The following is a 14,434-nucleotide window of genomic DNA, read 5'->3' as shown; positions in this document are numbered from 1 at the left end:
TCTTTAATTTAGTTCATTGACGCATCAACTTAAAGTACATAAGGGCACCAGGTTTTAAGAGTTTAGAAGCCGCTTTTTCATTTTCTATGGATCCGTCAAGAGTATATGCTTTTGTTTAGAAGGAAAAGCATCCTTTATTTTTTTGGTTTGTTTTCACAGAGTACATTTTAGGTCCTTCAGCAATGAGCTACAATGTATGAGACATTGAACTGTAACCTGTTCCATTCAAAGAGGTTTTTATGTTCACAAGTGGCCACTTAACTCCTGTGTCCTGTGAAGAATGAGTGATTCAGCTCAAAAGATACATGCAACTGTTTTCTTGTTCCGGGAAGAACATATAATTGCTGGATTATTTGAAGTCAAGGACATCTTGGTCCTCTTTAGACTGAGGTGACTGAAATTTGAGAGTCCAACTCGTGAAACAATGCAAACACTTTTAAGATCTCGTGCATTAAAATGTACTTGAGTCTGTTGGGATATGACATTGCATGTATGACTATGATGAGTAGAACATGAATCCAATACACATTAACAGGCTAATTTAGGGAGAAATACCACATTTGCCTACAGAACAAACATGTTCTTGGGCATGAGGGAGTGATTTGCACCGTGAATCAGGGGGAGCTTATAAATTACATATAAGGGAAATTTAGAAACAGTGTTTTTTGGTGGACCTAAGCACTCATCTATAGACACCCATAATTTGTTATTATTATTTTTATGCATAAGATTACATGACAGAAAAAACAGTATTTACATAAAAAGGCTCTTGTGTCCCACTTTGCCTTGAGCAAAAATCAGAAACTAATTTATGCTAAAATGTGAAGGCACTCCTATAACACTTGACACCAAGTGCACTGTGCATTTATGTGCTAAACTGAACTCTGCTTTACATTTACGTATTCACCAAGAGTCATTTTCTGCATTGGGGCAATTGCTGACAATCCACATGAGACAAATAAGATCTGATGATTTGAGTTGGCCAATCAGGAATTTTACTACTGAGAAGAGGAGATTTTTAGAGAGTAAGCACTGCTCCCTAGTGGCTGTTATATGTAGACGTGTAACTGTCAGTACTTTGTGGCAACAAAGCGAACAATTAGAATTCAGTCTAGGCCAGCTTACTGTGCCTTTGGCTACTAAGAAAATGAGAAAATAATAATAATAAAAAAGATATTCATTCAATAAGGAATTCTGAGATTTTTAAAGGAATGTGTATGGTTCAGTACAAGATATGTTCAATCAAAAGCGTTTCAACACGCCTACCTTAAAATAATTAATTTATTGTTTTATTTTTTAATGCAGTTACAGTGAGGCACTTACAATGGAAGTGAGTAGGGCCAGTCAATTTAACATCAAAATGCACAATATTTAAAAAATATAGGCACAATATGTTTTTGTGTGGGGGAATCTACAGGGGCATGATTAAAATCCTTTTAGAACACTTTGTGTTCCACTGATGAAAGAAAATCACACAGGTTTGTTACAACATGAGGGTGAGTAAATGATGACAGAATTTTCATAGAATTTTGGATGAACTATCCCTGAACTGTCATTTCGGCAGTCTACCGAACAAGAGAGATAAAGGGTGTGTGGGGTAGTTTAATATCATTCACCGTCCATTTGTGGGTCCTTTTTGCCTGTGCTGAGAGTACTTTACTTACCACTAAAACATAGTTCTCAGCTGTCCCCACCCATATGCGGCAGGTAAGTATTAATAAAAAGATTTGATTATTAAAACACAACAATTACAGTTTGCCTCAAGCATCCCCTATTCAGGATCTCAGCCCATCTGAATTTAAGTCTAAATGCAAAGCACTTCTGATTCAATTTATACAATCAGCAGGGGTGTATGTGTTATTTTAACAGAGGAGGGACTGGAGGACCACTCAACTTCAAACGGGACGGGGTCTCTGATTGTGTGTGTGTGTGTGTGTGTGTGTGTGAACGTGTATTTATCACTTTGTGGGTACCAAATGTCCCCATGAGGAAAACAGTTTATAAATCATACTAAATTATGTTTTTTGAAAATGTAAAAATGCAGAATGTTTTCTGTGAGGGTTAGGTTTAGGGGATAGAATCTAAAGTTTGTACAGTATAAAAACCATTATGTCTATGGAAAGTCCCCATAAAACATGGAAACACAACATGTGTGTGTGTGTGTGTGTGTGTGTGTGTGTGTGTGTGTGTGTGAGGACTTATTTAGGAGGCTTATCAAAGAGGTGAGATCATCAGAACTTGACTGGTTGCTATGGTGATAGTGAGAGGGTATCTCTCTGAAAATGCCCCTTCAAAGGTGCCGCCCACACACAGGTCTGTCACCAACAGCAATATGATCTGCAAAAGTAGGCACTTAACACATTTTCCTCATTATGTTCTGTATCTCTCCTCTATCTGGTAATCCTGTAATTATTTTATTGTCTGATTATTAATTTATTCAACAGAAACAGCCACAAATAACTGTTATAAGGGCTTTGAAAAATTAAGATGAGGGCTGAAATTATTTAGCTAGACAAATTAGAAGTCAAGCTTTTAAAAGTACCATTGTGCTGAGCACAGTAAAGCCAACACTTTGTCATGATAGAGGTGGATATCATGGCCATAATTCAGAACCACACATATATGTACCTGAAGGCAACATGGTAAGACACAAACATGTTGTTCATTCAACATGGGCTGTATGGAGATTATTAGAATTAATGCTGTTTGCTTGTGAAAATTCGCTCCAAATTCCATAGTAGGAACTAATGAACAAAACTATTTTTCAAGTTAGTTGTTAATGTTAACAACTGTTAATTACCTTTGTCTAACATATTATGTTGATTTAGATGTTATTGATAAGATATTATGTATTTAAAGAAGTCATGACATGCCTTTTTTATATAATAAAAGTTAAAAACAATATTGCACAAAAAACAGTCACATATTTGTAAAACATGATCATTTTCCACCCTTATTCTGACCCTCTGTCATTAACGATAGCTTTTGGTGCTGCCTCTCCTTTAAGACTTGACAGTAAACGTCCACTGTTATGATTGACTCTCTGCTCTTGACTGACCAGCTCTCTCCTCTTGCCATTTCACTGCTTACTGCTATTGGGCAGGTTACGGATGTGATAAGGTGTTGATGTGTTGTGGAGGCAGTCAGATGCAAATGTCTACCACAGAGAGACATCACAATGTGGAGAAAGTAGAGATTGAGTCGTTTTGACAGCTTGGATTCAACAAATGCTCTTTTTGCAGTGAGGAGGAAGTTTTGAGTTCTGAAATGTACATTGTTTTTATAGAACAATGTCCTCTTATATAATAAAAGACAAAGGAAAATGTGACTCCTTGTGTCATGAACCCTTTAATTTTAAAATAATTTTGAATACTCTAAATATTTGATGTGCGGATCAATGATGTGACTTTTTTCTTACTTTCCAGATCTATGAAGTTATTCAAAAATAATTTAATTTAAAAATACAATTCACACAAAACAATGACTTAAATGCACCTTTTCCATGATTAACATGTTTTCAGTTACTGAGTTCAAAGTAATTATGTTTAAAGTAAAAAATGGCATATGCTGTAAATATCCGGAGACAGCATAAAATAAAATTAAATTAGTTTTTAAGATACTAAACAATCTGTTTTTAAAATATTATGAATATTTCCAAATCCAAGTCATGTGTTGAGGTTGCCATTTTGTTGTCATATGATAGATAAATAAATAAAATATTAAACAATATCAGATGTTTTGACATTTTTATAAAAAGGTATTTTGTTTAGGTCGTATAGAGTAACCATGAGAAAACATCTTGAAATGTTATTACTAAAAATGCATGATATTTGTACAATATGATTTTACCTTGAATACTTTTTGAAATCAGTGATGAAGTTGTACATTCATGTGCAGCCATGGAATACCTTCAGCTTGATATTTGCACCACATAAAAAAAAATAATTTCAATTTAGTTGTAGAAAATGCTATAAATATTTTTCAAAAATATATTATACTAATATGGACACAAATATTATATTCCAATTCAACCTGACAATAACTTGATGTGTGTTTTAAACTAGATTTCTTTCTAGATTTCTACAAACTTATTTGTCAATTATGGTTTTATATATATATATATATATATATATATATATATATATATATATATATATATATATATATATATATATATATCAAATATTTAGTGTATTTCATAAAAACAATTATTTATCTGCATAAAATATTTAAAGCATTCCTAATACATTTACAAGTAACTAACATGGGCTGCTCATCAACTAACATTTATTTTGACAGGACAAAGCTACTCTGTTCTTAGAAGTCTATGTGTCTCTTAATGGTTCACCGTGATCTCATGAGAATTCATCTGTATTGTTATGTAAAGTTTGGTTCTAGCAAACGCACATTCATTTCATGCATAAACAACTAAATGTACAATATTGACATATTGACAGCATCTAAATGTCATAATTTTACATATTAACACCTATAGAAATGTACAAATGTTTATGTGTACAGTTTGAATTGATTATTATTGAATAATTAATATAATTAATCAGTATTTAATTCATGATCAATGTGATTTGTTAAATGCATTACATTTATTTAATGCAGCTGACATGTTACTTACAGTTGTAGTCAGAAATATTGTCACCCTTGGTTAAATATGAGCAAAGAAGGCTGTGAACACATCTGCATTGTTTATCCATTTGATCTTTTATAAAAAAAAAATAATAAATAATCTAACCTTTAATTGAAGTAAAACAATTGAAACAGGGGGGAAATTTCATTATGAAATAAATATTTTATCTCCAAAATTCTTCGGCCATAATTATTGACACCCTTTTATTCAATACATTTTGCAACCTCCCTTTGCCAAGATAACAGCTCTGAGTCTTCTCTTATAATGCCTAATGAGGTTGAAGAACACCTGGAAAGGGCTCTGAGACCTCTCATCCATACAGAATCTCTACAGATCCTTCAAATTCAGAGCTTCATGCTAGTGGACTCTCCTCTTCAGTTCACCCCACTCATTTTCCTATGAGGTTCAGGTCAGGGGACTGGGATGGCCATTGCAGAACTTAGTTTTTATGGTCAGTGAACCATTTTTGTGTTGATTTTGATGTTTGTTTTGGATAATTGTCCTGCTTCATGATCCAACCAGTGCCCATTTTAAGCTTTCTGGCAGAGGCAGCCAGGTTTTGACTTTTTTATCTGTTGGTATTTGATAGAGTCCGTGATGCCGTGTATCCGAACAAGATGTCCAGGACCTCTGGCAGAAAAACAGCCCCACAACATTAAAGATCCAGCACCACATTTAACCATGGGCATTGGGTCTTTCTTCCTCTCTGTATGTGCCAAACCCATCTCTGGTGTTTGTTGCCAAAAAGCAATTTTTGTTGTTGTTTCATCTGACCACAGAACCCAGTCCAAATTGAAGTTCCAGTAGTGTCTGGCAAACTGAAGACACTTGAGTTTATTGTAGGATGAGAGCAGAGGCTTTTTTTCTTGAAACCCTCCCAAACAACTTATGGTGATGTAGGTGATATCTGATTTTCTTTGTTTTTTGGATCCCAGGATCCAACTCATTTCTGCAATTCTCCAGCTGTGATCCTTGGAGATTCTTTGGCCACTTGAACCATCCTCCTCACTGTGTGTGAAGAAATATAGCACACATCCTTTTCCAGGCCAATTCTTAAGATCTCCAGTTGATTGGAACTTGTTAATTAATGCCCTGATGATGGAAATGGGCATTTTCAATGCTTTGGCTATTTTCTTATAGCCACTTCCCATTTTGTGAAGCTCAAAAACTTTTTGCTGCACATCAGAACTATATTCTTTAGTCTAACCCACTGGGATTGATGATTAAGGGAATTTGGCCTGTGTGTTACCTTATATTTATACCCCTGTGAAACAGGAAGTCACGGCTGAACAATTTCATGTTCACCCAGGTGTACTAAAAATGTAAAATGGGAATATACTTCAGATATATCTTACTCATTAGAATCTCTAGGGGTGCCAATAGTTGTGGCCAATGATTTTGGATAAATATTTCTCATATTTACCAAGGGTGCCAATATATTAGGCCACAACTGTATCTATAATTTAATAAAGGGGGACATTTCAGATGTCATGTATTTTGACCATGGTGAATGTATTTATGCGATGAACTACGGTATATCATACTCTGTTGAATATGTCTCAATGAAATTCCATTTTTAATTGTTTTACGTGTTGAGTTACATGTTACAATCTTTTCTGCACTGTATACAGTAGATGACACTGTGGCATAGAAGTGAACTAAACAAACATATAAACAATGAATGAATATAGGAACTGCTGCAGCTGACTCCACAGCACAGGGACACCTGCCCTTGGTCACACTCTTTACATCACTCTTCTTACTCTCTTCTAAAGTTCTTTCTCTTCTCTTCTTTTCCTTCACCATTACCTGGCACTTTCCTAAAAGACAGAAGGCTACTAATTTGCTTGCTGGCAAACTGGGAGAGGAATTTCAAAAGAAATTAGCTCACTTGACTATTTCCCTCAGTATTACAATTGAAATCATATGAAACATTTACACTATGGATAATATAAGGGCCTGAAATCCATTTCTGAAGGTGGGTCTCCCTCTTATGTCACAGCAATGCCGTTGGTTGAGGGACCTATTAATGGGTGCTATATTCAATGCCTGAGTAGAAATCCTTTCAAATAATTTTATGATGTATGTCGATATAACTTTGTAAATACATCATTTAATGACATTTAAACCATAAGTTACACATAATAGTATATAACTGAAGTTACAGATTGTGAAATTAAAGATGTTTCGTTGTTTGAGTTTTTCAATTAGCCTAGAATTTTGACATGCTATCACGATAACATGATAGGTTTTTCATCAAGCATTCCAAATGGTTTTCCCCATGGGGACTCAATTCATCATGATACCGGTAGGATTCAAATAGGGGCTTTCTTGCCATGTATTTTCACTAAGCGGACTGTTTGGAAGGCCCAGAAAAACTGGGACAGAACATGCCAAGAAAAACAAAAAAAATAACCTGCATTGGTTGGTTTCATATTCAAAATTAACAAACTGCCACCTCAAGCAATACGACCAGCAGTTTTATGTCAGTGATATCGAATGCTCATTGGCTCTCAAGTGGCTTGTGACCATTTGTGACATGCTGCATTCTGCAATGTATGAATGAGATATGACAGCACAGTTATGGAGTGCATCAGGAGCATATTTACAGTGATTGATCATTTAAATTCTACTCTCCACCTCACACAATGCTATTGTATGCATCACGGAACACATCGGATGCAGCGCATTGCCCTTTGGACTACATTTGTGCTGAATTGTGCTATTTTTCTGAATACATTTTTGTGATTAAATGTATCTGCCTGTTACATGTTTTATATGCTTAATAAATGGTTATGGTTAGGTGTGGGATTATTGGATGTAAAATATGTATAAATTAATATATTTTAACGAAAATTATTGCTACTGTACAATAATCTACTTGTTATGTTATTGTTGAAATGTGGTTATGTTTAAAGGTTGGGGTAGGGTTAAGGGAATCTAAGATATAAATTGTAAAAACGTACAAATATATTTATAATCGATTCTTGTATTCAAATATATTTGTAATGGATTTGTCAATATTTTACTTGCCTAAAGCTGTAAGTACATCAACAGAAATTACGTTTAAGATGCTTTCATATGTTCACATTCAACATGTATGTTTAAATGTTACAAATATTAACATACAAATAGCTACGTATATTAATGAGATCAGGCTGAATGGTTACAGCTTCTTTGTCCCAAAAAAAGCTTCCATGGTGACTTCGACAACTAATAGGATGCTATAATCATATAGGAACAACTTTGAGCTCCTGATCTAGATGATCTGATCATACCTGAAAATCCCTCCTCCGTACTATTGGACTCCAAACCCATGTTGCTTTGGACTTCTGCATCCTAAGACAGGGCTGAATCAAAGGACAATGGGGCTCCTTTTCCCTGAAAGCATTTACATTTTTCTTTTCCCTTTTCTTGCCTTTAAAAAATGCGATTTCACCGAGTAGCCTTCTAAAATTGATCTATAGCTTTTGAGCACAGAGCATTCAGAATTACCAAGAATACAAACACTTTGTGATGACGCTGGGTCAAATCGACCTAAAGCTTGTTTTCAAACTTTCCATTCTGTTATTCATCATGACAGCAGTGAAATAGAGATGCTGTCATCTAGATATTACCTCTGACAAGCTGCTGTAATTACTGGAATCAGAGATGTTATCATTAGCTTTGTGCACAGTGAAGAAATAAGAAAAAAGGAAGAGAGAGAGCGAGAGAGAGCGTGTATTTGAGGGCATTCAACCCCTTCTCTTCGCTTGCCTTGGTTTAATTCAGATTCTAACACTATAATGCAGTTTTACTCTGAGCTGAAGCCAGCAGATTGTTCTGATGGGTATTGTGAGTTTTGATGGCTTAAACGAGTAAAAAGTCAGTGTAAATGCAAATGTACTTTGTTAGTGTCACCATGAAAATGGCAGCATGCCTTTTTAATGCCTTATTTTTACAGCTGTGATTATAGGTTGGGTATTCAAACAAGTGAATGAGAAAACAATGAGCAGGCAATCAGGACTTCATAAAGCAAAGAGCAGCATGGGACAGATTAATGAGAGTGCGTCACACATGCACACACTCAAGCAGCCTTTAGAAATGACACTCATGTATGTGACAAATTAAAAGAGGGCTTGCACTTTGAGCAGAGATGTGAAAAGGATCAGAAGACAATTAACGTGTAATTTAGAGCTGAATCTGACTGCTGTTTGCACAAAAGAAACAGAAATTCAGCCACATCAGTACAGAGAAATGTTTTGCACGTCACCACGACCCTATCACACAGACAGAGATGGACAAGCTTTGTCAATGCATACAAATGGCTCATGCACCCACATGTCACATAATGATCAGATGAAGAACAGTAAATGCTTTTAATGTGGGTGTTAAACAGAATCTCAATGAAAAGAAAGGTTTCAAAAGAGAAAAGCACTAGAGCTAATAGTTGTTGCATGTTGTTTTCCTATAGGCTGAGAAAGAGTGTTCGACAACCCTGTAAGTATGAATATGAATGAATACATAACATTTTTTGATTTGTTATAGCACTGACTCTTTATTGAACTCCCTAAACAATGGGTTCATGTAGTGTTAGTGAAACCACACACTATGAAACCAAGAGGATGACAAAAATATCTTTAGGAAATTAATTCATGGTAATTAAAATACATATATAGAAACAAATTGTTTAGAAAAAACACACACACAGGAGATGGTTAAGTATGGTTTTATGGGTTTTTTTTGTGAAAGAGGTTGGGGGAAAGTATTGCTATGCTTCACAGTAAAACTGCAAACAAATGTGATGGTATACTGCCATCTTTTGCCCAAAACAACAAATAACATACAACAACATATTGTGAGCCTATAGTAGCTGGGATGGCACACTATTTTGCCATTATTTTGCCAAAATGTTTTTAAATTTTTTTTAAAGACTTGCTAAATGAATGAAATAAAAATAATAACAGCATTTTTAAATTGTTGTATCCAAGCCATCGTTAGTATTCAAAATGTCAGAAATAGAATCGCGGCTTGTGCTTGTTCTACCAAGTTATTAGATAAACAAGGATGGATGTGTGTGTGTGTGTGTGTGTGTGTGAGAGAGAGAGAGAGAGAGAGAGACGGTGTGTGTGCGATCACTTGTTGCCACACCCAAACAGAGATGCTGTCAGCTTTCTGAAGGTCAGCTTTCTCAGTGGAAAAATAGCATGCAAGCAGGGATATTCCTCTCTATTTCGCGGTAGCCGGGGTGCAAGGGTCATTCACTATAGAAACTGCAATGTCCTCAACCATTTTAAACAGCACCCATTTTGTAATTAATCAGTCTGTTGTGTCACTCAGACTTCAATGCTGAAGTTGTTCATTTAAAACCTTTTAAAGCTATTTCCCAGCTTTAGTAGTATAGTGTAGTAAGTGTAGTAAGTGTAGTAAGCGATCACGAAGAGCTGTTGTATGTAACCTGCTGACCCAGATTCACTTCACGTCACCTAACTGGCTTATATTATACACAAAAATTATCTTTTGCCACCACCTGCTGGCTAACATATGTAATGTAAAAAATAAAAAAAATAAACATAACTCTTAAATGCTCTTACACTTTAGTTTAGAATGGCACGAACACAAGCGGAGTGATACACACATAGAGAACGTCGGAGTGCTGATGGTTGGCGATGTGCCGGACGATGCGGTTGGCGATGGAGGCGATTTGGGGATGGCAGCGGGTGCAGCTCCGCCGGGTACACCCCCTCGGACCACCCGCAACCCGTCTGTGCTCGAGGCAACGGCGACTCGCCTTACAGCCAGTCCACCTACCCTCCTGACACCGAAGCAGATGAGCTCGCTGCGGCATCAGAGGGCGCGATATCTGATGCTGAGGACTCCCCTGGGCTGCCGCTTTCGGGCCTGCATGCCCAGGCTGAGGCCGACGTGCAGATGACCGACATGCTTTCCTGGGCAGCCACTAGCGTGGGCTTGGATTGGAACCCTCCATCCTCCCCACAGCCATCACGGCTGGACGACTGGTTCCTGGGGTCTGGACGCCACTCACAGTCTCGCCCCACCCCAGTCCCGTTCTTCCAGGAAGTGCATGATGAGCTGACGTCTTCGTGGAGAGCACCCCTCTCCGCTCGTCACACTGCCACCTGCTCATCCGCCCTCGCCACCCTCAACGGCGGAGCGCGCCACGGGTACACGCCGATTCCCCAGGTGGATAAGGCAGTTGTGCTCCACTTGTGCCCCGGAAGCCCTACCACCTGGCGGGGCCGCCCTGTACACCCTTCCCGGACCTGTAGAGCAACATCCTCGATGACCGCGAAGGCCTACAGCGCCACCGGACGCGCCGCTTCCGCCCTGCATGCCATGGCTCTCCTGCAGGTCCATCAAGCCAAGGCACTGAGAAACATGCACGGGGGTGGCCCTGATCCCGACACGCTGCAGGAACTGCGCTCAGCGACCGACCTCGCCCTGAGAGCGACAAAGGTCACAGCACAGGCGCTTGGGCAGGCGATGGCCACGCTCGTGGTCCAGGAGCATCAACAATGGCTGAACATGGTCGAGATGCGTGAAGCAGACAAGACTCGCTTCCTCAACGCCCCTGTCTCCCAGTTTGGCCTCTTCGGCATCTTTGCCCAGCAGTTCTCCACGGTGAAGAAACAGACGGAGGCCATCTCTCACATCATGCCTCGCCGCAAACCTGCCGCCATGGGCCATGCCCCGTCTACTCGCCGAGGGCATCCTCCCGCGGCCAGGAAACCTTCTGCTCCGCCTCAACCCGGGCCCAGCTCTCAGCCCCAGCGTCGAGCAAACCGCAGGAAGCGCATGCCCCCTGTCTCACGGACCCCCTCAAGGACCCGGAAGGCTCCCAGGAGCTCCTGAGACAGCCCACCCAGAGTCCAAGACGTTAGCTCCGGAGGTGGTAAGACCGCTCCGTCCCCCGGTGGAGGGCCAGGAGGAGAATCTTGTGTTTTTTTCATTTGCCGCACCCCCCAACAGGGGCTGCTGTACCCAAATTCTCAATAAAAGAGAATGTCTCTGGGTCACCTGGCCCGCAAATGCCATTCTCACGGCACTCTGATTTCAGGCCTCAACAGTCCCGGCTTCCTGGACGCGGTGTCCCCACCTTCAGCCCCACGACTGTTCCCCAGCCGGCCGGTTCAGAGGAGCTCAGAGGACGCCAACACCAGACCTCCTCTTCAGTCACGAACCCGCCCCCTGCCGGGTGCACGGAGCAAGGTAAGTGCTTTGAGTCTATTCTCAGCACCGGACCCTCGGCCCACTTCACTGCCTCCTGACGCCGCATTACCTTTTCTGCACTGCTGCAAAGCCCTGCCGGGTACGTCCAAAATACTCGTCCCCTTGGTGCCCCTAGCACGGAGTTTAGAGGCGTGGCTTTCACTGCCCAGCCCGTCACGCTGGCTGCACCAGACCATTCGACTCGGTTACGCAATTCAGTTTACCAGGCCTCCGCCCCCCTTCGTGGGCGTTCATTTTTCCGCAGTACACGGCGAACATGCCCAGTCCCTGCCCGAAGAAATCGCCTCCCTTCTGATCAAGGACGCGATAGAGCCTGTCCCTCCAACCGAAATGAAGAAGGGTTTCTACAGCCTTTACTTCGTTGTACCCAAGAAAGGCGGCGGCTTACGACCGATCTTGGACCTGCGAGTTTTCAATCGAACCATGTCCAAACTCCCGTTCAAAATGCTCACCCAGAAACAAATTCTATCTGGCGTCAGGCATCTAGATTGGTTCGCAGCGGTAGACCTGAAGGACGCGTACTTCCACGTCTCGATTCGCCCTCGACATCGACCCTTTCTACGGTTCACGTTCAGTACAAAGTCCTCCCCTTCGGCCTGTCTCTGTCCCCTCGCGTCTTCACGAAAGTCGCAGAGGCAGCATACTCAATTACCTCGATGACTGGCTCATCCTGACCCCCTCGCGAGAGTTACTATGCGCACACAGAGACCAGGTGCTCAGGCACCTCAGCCGTTTGGGGCTTCAGGTCAACTGGGAAAAGAGCAAGCTCACCCCGGTTCAGAGCATCTCTTTTCTCGGTTTGGAGTTAGACTCAGTCTCAATGACAGCACGGCTCTCCAACGAGCGTGCTCAGTCAGTGCTGAAATGCCTAGCTTTCTTCAAGCCAGGTACCGTGGTCCCTCTAAAACTATTCCAACAGCTCCTGGGGCATATGGCATCCTCCACGGCAGCCGCACCGCTGGGGTTGATGCATATGAGATCACTTCAGCACTGGCTCCAGACTCGAGTCCCGATACGAGCATGGCGCCACGGCACGCACAGTGTGAAAGTTACCACTGCCTGCCGCCAAACCTTCAAACCCTGGACAGACCTCTGCTTTTTACGGGCAGGGGTACCCTTGCAGCAGGTGTCCCGACGCGTTCTGGTCACAACTGAAGCCTCGAACCAATCTGGCCATTATCTGTTGAACTCTAACATCAATAAGGCATTTCCGTTCACAGAACTGCTGCTCACTGGATGTTTTTTGCTTTTGGCACCATTCTGAGTAAATTCTAGAGACTGTTGTGCGTGAAAATCCCAAGAGATCAGCAGTTACAGAAATATTCAAAACCAGCCCGTCTGGCACCAACAATCATGCCACAGTCCAAATGACTGAGATCATATTTCCCCCACATCTTCGTTTAACGTCACAGTGAAAGGAAGGAAGGAAGTTATGGTCACATGACATCAGAGGTCTCTCACTTGGATATCTTGTGTTATAGTGCATGGGACCTGCAACATAGCAAAACCTTGATGGAATCTCATCAAAATGAAGAGGTTAGGGCTTTTACTTTATAAATTTACATTAGATCGTGACTACAACTTAAGAAGTATGATCGCACATTATTTAACGGAGTGTTTAATGCAATTGATTCATTGTATCATCTTCATGCTGCCACGGTGTTCCGTTTGTGCATATCGGGTATATATAAACTAATTTTGCTGCAACAAATGTAATGACTGTTTCCTGAACACAGTTTCCTGCATTGTGTTCTGTCTGTAGTTTGACATTTATAGTATTTATTTGTTTATATTGATAGGGACGTTCAAGGGAATGTTTGCTCTATTGCCACTGACTGTAAACACCATGTTGTTTGATTCTTTGCTCATCTGCTTACAGTCACATTGAATTAGTCGGAAAGCCAAGACCTGTTTGTTAAATACGTGGGAAAACCGCGTATTATGTGCGATTAAATGGACTGACATGTTTGAATGACGCTCTGGATGACAAGACCAACGGGTTTCGCTTTCTGGATACAACGCGTTGCCAGATTTTGTCATTAACATCAGTGCCATTCAGCCATATTGTACTTCACATGATAAAGAGTGTACCGCCTAATTATCAGAATGCACAAGCAGCAAAACTTGCTAAAACATTTTACAGATGTAAGAAAAGATAAATAAGGTATTTATTGATAGTAATTGTGAAGAAATAGAAATAAACAATAAGAATACGTACGTAATGAGATGACAAAATACAAAAACCTAGCAACTCTAAACTCGGCCTTTCTGTGTGATTGGCTACTGGAGGTTCAAGGGAGTTGGGCTGTTTCGTGTGATTGGTTGTCGGCGGAACATGGGTAGTGAAGTCCGATTCGCGAACGAATAGTTATTTTAAACCAATTCTTTAAAATGACTTGATCGAACCGATTCGCACATCTTTGGAAGTTCACCCAGTTTTAAGGGATGCCTTTTTGATTAGTTAAACTGTGGAATGGGAACAGTTTATTAACAAAATTGGAACAATCAATATTTATAGTCAATATTACTAATATTGGCAACACTATTGTTAGTGATTCT

This window comes from Xyrauchen texanus, chromosome 22 (assembly GCF_025860055.1).
Source record: "Xyrauchen texanus isolate HMW12.3.18 chromosome 22, RBS_HiC_50CHRs, whole genome shotgun sequence".
Lineage (NCBI taxonomy): Eukaryota > Metazoa > Chordata > Actinopteri > Cypriniformes > Catostomidae > Xyrauchen > Xyrauchen texanus.
Note: the sequence above shows the minus strand (reverse complement) of the source record.